Source organism: Falco naumanni, chromosome 3, assembly GCF_017639655.2.
Source record: "Falco naumanni isolate bFalNau1 chromosome 3, bFalNau1.pat, whole genome shotgun sequence".
In the NCBI taxonomy this organism is placed as follows: Eukaryota; Metazoa; Chordata; class Aves; order Falconiformes; family Falconidae; genus Falco; species Falco naumanni.
Genome location: NC_054056.1, coordinates 2,843,567 through 2,852,005, shown reverse-complemented (window position 1 = coordinate 2,852,005; position 8,439 = coordinate 2,843,567). Strand labels below are relative to the sequence as shown.

General features: G+C 51.3%; 1 long non-coding RNA gene across 1 annotated transcript; it reads left to right on the top strand.

The window, feature by feature from the left end:
• The first annotated feature begins 4,094 nt into the window (after positions 1-4,094).
• On the top strand, positions 4,095-5,221 carry LOC121085033. The gene is made up of 2 exons (XR_005826930.1): positions 4,095-4,319; positions 4,414-5,221. It is a non-coding gene; the product is annotated as an uncharacterized LOC121085033 (long non-coding RNA).
• Positions 5,222-8,439: the final 3,218 nt, after the last annotated feature.

Here is an 8,439-nt window from a genome sequence, read left to right as displayed (position 1 = left end):
AGATGACGAGATTTAACACAATGTAGTTTTGTAATTTTAATGAAGTATGAAGATCTACCGGAACTCTGGAAATAGATAGCAAGAAACGAGCTCAGTGACTTTCAACGAGCTTAAGGAGCAGGATGTACACCCCTGATGCTCACACAGCACTGCCTGAGGTCTAGTGCTAATTCTCCTGGCTTTCATCAGACCCTTTTGCAACACCAAGATATTTTCCCTGCCTCGTTCCCCATGTGGAGCAAGCAGGCTCACTCCCTGCTAATGCGATGTCCCAGCCCGCGCAGCGCTGCCCTGCTCCCGAGCAGGCAGAGCACTGCCAGGAAACAATTGCATTGCAGCTCCAGCCGGGATTAATCGGGATCTGTTTGCGTTGGCCTGACACCGTCTGGAGGAGCTTCAGCCTGAAACCAAAGCAGGCAGGGGCTGCATGGCAGGGAGAGCTCAGCGGTCAGCGTGGCTTTGGGGGGACCTCACTCACCAGGATGCCGGCACGGGGAGAAGGCAGAAGGAAAGGCGTGCTTCGAGTTTGAAATGACCTGCAAATCTTTGTGACTTGGTTTCTTAAAATTCAAGCATGCAGCTGAACATTCAGCCATCTCTCTTGGACCTTGGGAAATTCCTCACCCCTTTTTGCCTGTCTCGTAGTGCTCCTGCCTCTGGCTCGCTGGTGTATCTGACAGGAGAAATTTTTGAGCTGTTGTGTTAAGATGAAGACTTACTATATCAATATAAACAAATATATTAAAAAAATTATAAATATATATACTAAAGACCAAATATTAAGATTTATTTGTTCCTCACATTGCTCAACCCTCTGCTGTTTTTCTCTCTTTGGGAGGATTTATTTCTCCCCCTGCCTGCAGTGTGCTAAGTCTCCTCCCGTACTGGGGTCCACACTCTGCACAGCCACCGGCGCCAGAGCTGGAGCCGGCACAGTTGTGTCCTACAATCTGGAATCACCAAAACTTCTGCTTTCCACAGTGTGTGAACTAGGAGCGGGGGATAGCATTGCTGGGTGAGCTGGCATCACATTTAAATCCAGCTTTCAAAGCAGTATTATTTTCATATTAAAATGTAAATAATACGGGACAGTAATTATTCAGCAGCATATAAACACAGTCTAGTTTTGCTTTTTACATTCTTCTCATCCATCTTACAGTGAAATACTGAAATTGCCAAAATGAGGTGTGATTTGCAACCATAATTCCATTGCCAGTTTAAGCAGCCCTTCAGCTGGAGTTACAGGTGCTGCTCTCCTAAGGCTGAGAGCTAGACATTGACTCACATCAGCTGATAAAATGGCTCAAAATTTAGGTCCTTGCACCTTGCAAAAATCTGACAGCACTCATCAGGAGAGCGGAGGGATGGGCATCGGGGAAGCAAGGGGATGCTGGACCAGCCTGGGACTGGTGCACTCGGTGCTCCGTTCTTTTTAACACTTCATGCCCTCAAAGCCTGGCCATGCGGAGTATTCCAGATCAAATTGCATGCTTCCTTGGTAGAAACAGCTGGATTTGCCAAAGGATAAAGGAAAATGTTTTCCATTAACACATCTAACACCCCCATTAGTGCATTGTCGGTTGTACGAGAGTGCTAATGAGATTTCACTCTGACACCATAGGAGGAGAGGCAATAATTGGGGCATGTTTCATTTTCATGGCTGGAGCGGCTGAATTAATTGACTGAGATTAACCCTTCCACAGGAGACAGCAGCTATCTTATGTGGAAGCAAGGAGGAAATTAGTTAATACTTGAGTGACTATTAGATGGCTGCTGACAGATGCCAAAGGAGGTGAAAATGAGCAGTTCTGTGGCAGCAGCGCTGCTTTGGGTGTCCAAAATTGGACACAGGCACGGAGGTGGGCACAGGCACAGAGAATGAAGGTGTGTCTGGGTGTGCTAAAGCAATCTTAGCTCATTCCTTAATTCCCTAAAGATTTTGCTGTGCTGTGCCCTTACCCAGGGGGTACCCAGCTGGCTGAAGGTAGCTCTGAGGAGATGTTCCCTTCCAGGGTAGGTCCCCGAGGGGGCTGATGCCACTTGCCCTTCGCGCTGCCGCTGTGGTGCAGGCGCTTTGTGCCTCAGACGTGGCAGCACAGGGCGCGTCCTGGCCTCAGCCAGCCCAGGTCACCCTGCTGGTGTCTCGGCACTAGTCACGGGTGCTCCTCATCCTGCTGCTGGGACCCCTGATGCCGGGTGAGGGAGATGGGCTCTGCAGCTGTGGCTCCCCCCAGCCGCCCTGCGCTCCCCTGCGAGAGCTGCCCAGGGATGTGCTGGGAAGCCTTCCTGGTGGAAGGCAGCAACGGAGGGAAATATTTCTCATCTTAGCTAATGAGAAAAGGGAAAAGTAAGGTGAGTGAATGTTTTATTTAATGGACGATTTAATTGCTGACATCTGTGATAAAAGCTGGTTTTTTCCAAACCGGAATTTGTGTCTGTCTCAGGATGAAGCAGGGATGTGGGGGCAAATTCTTTGGAGAGTCCTTTTGAGTCCCATCCAAGGAGGATAGGGAATGAAATGTGGCACATGTTAAACATGTAAATGAGGTACTGATTTACTGATTTATCTGTTTCTCGCATGAGATCTTCTTTGGCTGCATCAAAATTACTGTATTATTTATAAGCCTTAAACATTTAAAATTAGATGTGTGGTTTTAAAACAAAACATCAAAACCTTCATGCAAACCACATTGTTTCAATAAGAAATTAGATTTAAAAAAGCGAATTCAAAATGTTTCTGTGCTGGATCAAACCTGCACCTCATGTGGTTCACATCCACATTGGATCCATTCTGTAGGACTGGGTTCTCTTTGCAATGATTTGCAACAGCGAACTCAAAATAAACAGATCTGGTTTCATTCATGGAATATTTCCTTGTTATTGAAAAGCATCATTTTCTGCACTGTCCCTTGACATTTCTTGGGGAAATCCTGGAGACTCACAGCTCATCTGAGGCACCAGGACATCGTGCTGGAGCCAGCAGTGCACGATGCACAGAGGCAGCTGCTCTCCCCACCACGCTGCTGACGGCGCGGGAGCTGCCGCTTCGCTCTCTGCAGGCTGTGGCCATCTCCCGGCTGGCAAAGCACGTTCCCCAAGGTAGCTGGCCCTCGCCGAGCCATGCGATAAAGGATTGGAGGAATCTGTGGAGCAGGGCTCACTGCCGCTCCCATTTCATCCCAGGGAGATAGCGTTGACTAGCATGGCAGTGCTCTGCCACCCTCTCCAAAGACATTGCTCTGGGCTAACGGAGAGCCTGCCTCATCCTCCGTGTTGTGCAGTCACCGTGACACGCTATGGCTGAAGTCATTCATGAGAAATGCGGTAAATCTGCCCTGGAAGGATAAACCAGCAAATAGCATGCTGCAGCTCGAACGCTGGCAACCTCTCGGCCCCTCTGCAAACCCCTGCATCTGGAGAAGACGTGCAGATGTTTGCAGTCCACAGACCCCAACATCACCTTCTCCCTTTCCAAAAGCAAGGCAAAGTGCAAGAACAGCTGCAGGCAGCACCCTGCCGATGTGCTCGCTTGCAGGGCATTGGCCTGCCTTTCCAACTCCAGGCTAGAGCTGCAACCTGGTGATGCAAATTAAAGGTCTGGGGCTGCCGTGGTCGCTACTTTTGTGAAGCAGTGCGAATCATGCCTCGGAGCGCTACGGAATCCTGGATTTAGTTGTACCACAACTTCCAGCTTCTGGCTATTTGTGCAACTAGTGTGTTCTTCAAACGGGAAAAAATGCTGATGTCTCTCACTTACCCACAGGGGCTGTTGCCCCAGCATCATCACCCCATAAACATGTCAACAGCGAAATGCAAACCAAATTGCAGTAGAGAAGCGCAACCATAGTCAGAATCACATCAGCCAGTTTGCCACTTAATCTGTAATTACACTTGCAACAAGAAGTTGAGAGAGGATGAAGGACACCAAGGCTCTACATCATGGGACCAGGCTTGACACAGCGAGGAGGTGTGTTGTGAGCCGTGCTGCATCTGCTCTGAGTCACGCTGCGGCGGTTAACGTGCCCCAAACCAGTAACTTCCTCCCCGTGAGGTTGGGAAGGACCAACACCCATCTGACGGAGTGGTCACGGGGCTTGCCCGGTGCCAGGCACGGGGCTGGCATCACCCACACTGGTTGGGCAGTCCCACAGCCTGGTGTGAGATGGAGACAAGAGGAGCGGCAACGGCACTGAGCCATCCCGCTGTGGCGGTGCAAACAGCAAGATGAAGTATCAACCCATAAAACATCGAGAGGAGCAAAGACGGAGCCGCCACTCTCCAAGCCACTGGACTGCCATCGCTGTACATCTTGTGTGCGGGTGGGTCACAGATGTCGCTGCCTATTGTCATTGTGGGGGTCTCCTGTCATCCTCTTCCCACTGATCCTGATGTTTGGGGTTTTTTCACTCCCAGCTTTGTGGTGTCTATGAATCAGCGTTACCCTCTACAGCTCTTCCCCTCCATCCTTCTCAGCACCCACTCCACACTGGGAAAGCCAGGAACCTTACTGGAGGACAGGAAGCATTTGCTAACACCCTATTTAATGCACATTTTTCTAAAAGCAATGGAGGAGTTGAGGGGGAAAAGCAAGAATTGCAGGAATTGCTCATTTCATTTCCTGTGGTTTCATAATTCTGTTGCTTACCAATTTTGAATTTCACAAAGCCTGTGGTTTCCCAACAGCCTTCGTCTGTGGGGAGGATACATTTCAGTAGCATACTGAACTGACATGAAATCCCAAACAAAAATAATATGACAGCAATTGGCGTTCTAAGCTATGTGAGAAAGAAATATAAATACCCCGCTGGCTGCGTTTGGCCCAGACAAGGAAGCGAAGCAAAACATCCCAGTGTCAGCAGGTAACCTCTGAGGGCCAGAACCAGAGATCACCTGAAACCCTGGGTCTCCATCCCTACACAAAATGAACCCAAGCGCGGGCCAGAGCCTCACAGCCCCACCGGCCCGTAACTGATCGCTGGCTTTTGGGAGCGGAAAACACCCAATTGCACGTTTGAAAACCACCGTGTGTTTCCACTGCCTTTGGGTCCTGGCGAGGAGTGTGCTGTGGCGGGTGGCAGGACGGGAGCAGTGGGGGCTCTGGTGGGTTTTCATCCACAGGGTTTATCATCCAGGTTCGGCGCTGGGACCCCCTTGCTGGGTTCCTCTGCCTCCTGATCCCCTCCAGCTGGCCCAGTCCAGCCTGGAGCATCACTCCACTCCCCCAGCAGCATGTGGCACGTCACTTCACCAGGGCACCCCCCTCACTGCCACCCATCCCCAGCAATCACAGGGATAAAGAGCAGGAGAGAAGGAGACTGGAAAAGAGGAAAATGTCTTCCTGAATAAACAGATGAGCAGGGTGCCTCTGGCATCAGCCGCACGCAGATGATGTTTTACCGCCTGTGCTCACGTGGATGCAACGTCCAGACAAGGAGACGGCTCCTGGCAGGGCAGGGTTCAAGTGCGTTCCCAAATCGCCCGAGGCACAAGTGGTTGCTCTCTGCAGGGGGTGCTCCACGCCTGGGGTGGGGGCAAGCAGCCCACCGCTGCCAAAGGTGGCCGCAGCAGAGTGACAGCGTGGGAGGGGAAGGGAGCAGGGGGTGCGTCCCCCTTCCCTCTTCGAGCAGCCCTCCCTGGCGTGGGAGCTGGGGCCCGTGCTGGTGGTGCTGCTGGAGCTCGGGATGGGCGAAGGCTCCACTCACAGCCTGGGCTGGCCCATTCCCATGGACTCGGAGCTTGACCCTTGTCAGAGGAGTTAAGTGGGTGCACCAGAGAGAGATTTGTCCTGTTGCAGCTTAACGGAAAGCTCAGGGATGTCAGCAGAGCCAGCCCTGCTGCTGCGGTGGCCTCGGATCAGGTCAGGGATGGATGAGCCCGTAGCGATGCTCCCCTGACCCCGGCAGCTGGAGGGGAAGCTTGTGCAACAGCGCAGTGCTGGGACGGCACGAAAACATGTCTCTAAGTGGCTCGCTGGAACGATCCACGGATCACGGTTGATTAGATACAGTAATAGCTGCTAACATCCTCCTCTGGAAACTATCGGAGGTTTAGCTTGTGTTTATTGAAAATAAACTTTCAGAGGTGAGGAGAAGCCTATTGGTGAAGAAAATATGTCTGTGCACTCAGAATTTATAGCCTGCCTCTATAAAGCTGTCCAGAATCCGCGGATCTTTCCTTCAGATACTCATGTTAAAATAATTTTCATTCTGTTAAATGAAAAGTGCTTTAAGTTTGGCAGGGCTGTGCTGCTCATGCTCTCACCACTTCATAAATAATACTTTATAATAACAGCTCAGAATAAAACAACAAAAAAAAAAAAAGGGGGGGGGGGCGGGGGGCCAAGGTCCGCGCTGAGCTCTCCTTGTCGGCTGTAAATACCTCTCGCCATGATGTCAGCTGCTTTGACAGAGGATCTGCCCAAATCACTACCACATGTGTAGCCAGGGGATGGGCTTTACCTGGACTTTCCACTTACTGAGTAATGTGGCTCGCAGTCCTGGCAGCGCTCTCGCATGGCTCATGGTTGCAGACTCCTCTATATTTTCCTGTTAATCAGTTACTAATATTGGACAGCGCCGTTTCACCAAATCATCTTCTATTTCCCCCACGCTTTTTCATCCTCTAAATAAAAATTACTTCACACTTTCCTGAATGTCTCCAATATGACTTAATTCAAAACATGCAGTCACGGGAAGAGGACGAGTGCTCCTCGTTCGGACAGAAACCAGGACCCACGTAAGGATGGAGCGAGACGGTCCCACCTCTGGACAATGAAGTAAGTGTCAAGAAACAAACTCCTCACTGCAGAAGATGCATCCAACTGAGGCTTTACTGCAACATTGCAAAACCAGATCTGTGGCCTGAGACACCCTGCTCGTGTCCTCTGCTCTGCCGGCAGGCACCCGGCGCGGTGTGCGAGGGCTGGGCACGCTGGCTCCTTCGGTCGGTGGCATGGGCAGCGTCCTCCTGTTCGCAGGTGTGGAGGAGCTGGGCGGCTCCTGCGGGATAAACCAAGGGGCAGCCGTGCCCTCCCACTGTCCCTGCCATGGCTGTCCCGCTCTGCCGCGGGCTGCGCGGGTCCTAACAGCAACACGGGGCTCTTAGGACCAATAATACTTCTAATGACCCTTGAAAATTGTTTACCAGCCCTTGAAGGAGCTGAATTAATGAAATCTGCCCAGACTTGGCCTGGATGTGACTGAGCCCAGGGAGGGATCTGCCCCTCACCCTGCAGAGCAGCCTGGGGGCTGAACGTGACCCCCCCACTCTCTGGATGGCTTAAAGAGAACTTTTTCTCCCCGCATGGCTTTGTACCCCTGATTTTAATTAGTCTGCTCTGTGAAGTGGTTTGGGGATGCAGCTCGTATGAAAGGCACAGTAAAAAAGAGCACAGCCGAGTACTCAATAGCAGAGGGACGTGTCCACATGTGGCAGATGTTAGTCACATTGCCGAGCCCTTTGTCTGGAAGGACTCGGCCACATACACCCGGCTCTGCCATGAGGAAAGCACAGGGAGCGGCTCAGGAGCTGAGCAGGCGCTAGAAAATGGTGTATTTTGGCCAAAACTTTGAGAAATGCGTGTGTAATAACCTTCACTAATGTCTGGCTGCGGCAAGCATTTCTAGCACATACCTGCCTGGAAGCAGGACCTTTAACCCGCACCTCCTCACCCTGGCAGAGCTGATGCTCCAGCTCCCGAGCTCCCTGAGGTTCCTGCTGCTGCTTGAAGCCAATGATACTCGGCTGGGTGTTTCCCGAGTCAGGGCACGAAGACCACGGGCTCGTGGAAGGGTGGCAGCTCGTCACCCAACTACAGGCTTCGTTATCCAGCCCTGGCCCCGGCTTTTGTGTTAGCGGGAGGGAGATCTCTGAGGATTTGGCTCAGTGCAGACAATGATGCCATGAGTGCAGAGTTCTTTTCAGTGCCAACAAGTCTAACCTAATAAAAGGGGGAAATTTCCACTGACCGCAGGGGAGCGGGATGGTTGAGACAGAAAAAAGAGGTGGAAAATTATTTATGACAGTGTAATTGCATTTGAGACAACTTGTATGCAGCCAAGATTCCACAAGAAATTCAGGAAAGAAGAACTTTAGGTCAGTCTGACTTTGTCCTGTGTGTGTAGGGGGGAAATTTCCCTTGTGAAAATTGGACTCTGCAACCATATAAGAACTCATAATCAAAATTAATGTGGAAAATAAATTGCTGGCTGGCATCCCTGTCAGCAAGGGATGCTCACTTTAACTCTGCCGTCCTGAGACAGCTGCACATCCCAGCCTCCCCAGCCCCACGGAGCTGGCATTTTCCTCTGGTTCCTTTAAAATCTGGTTTTATTGTCCCCGGGGCTGGAAGGAGGAACAAAGGATGCCCAAGCTGCGGGAAGGGTGGCAGAGGCTGCGTAACTCCAGCCGGGCGAGGAGGGGCCGACTTGCACCCCTGTC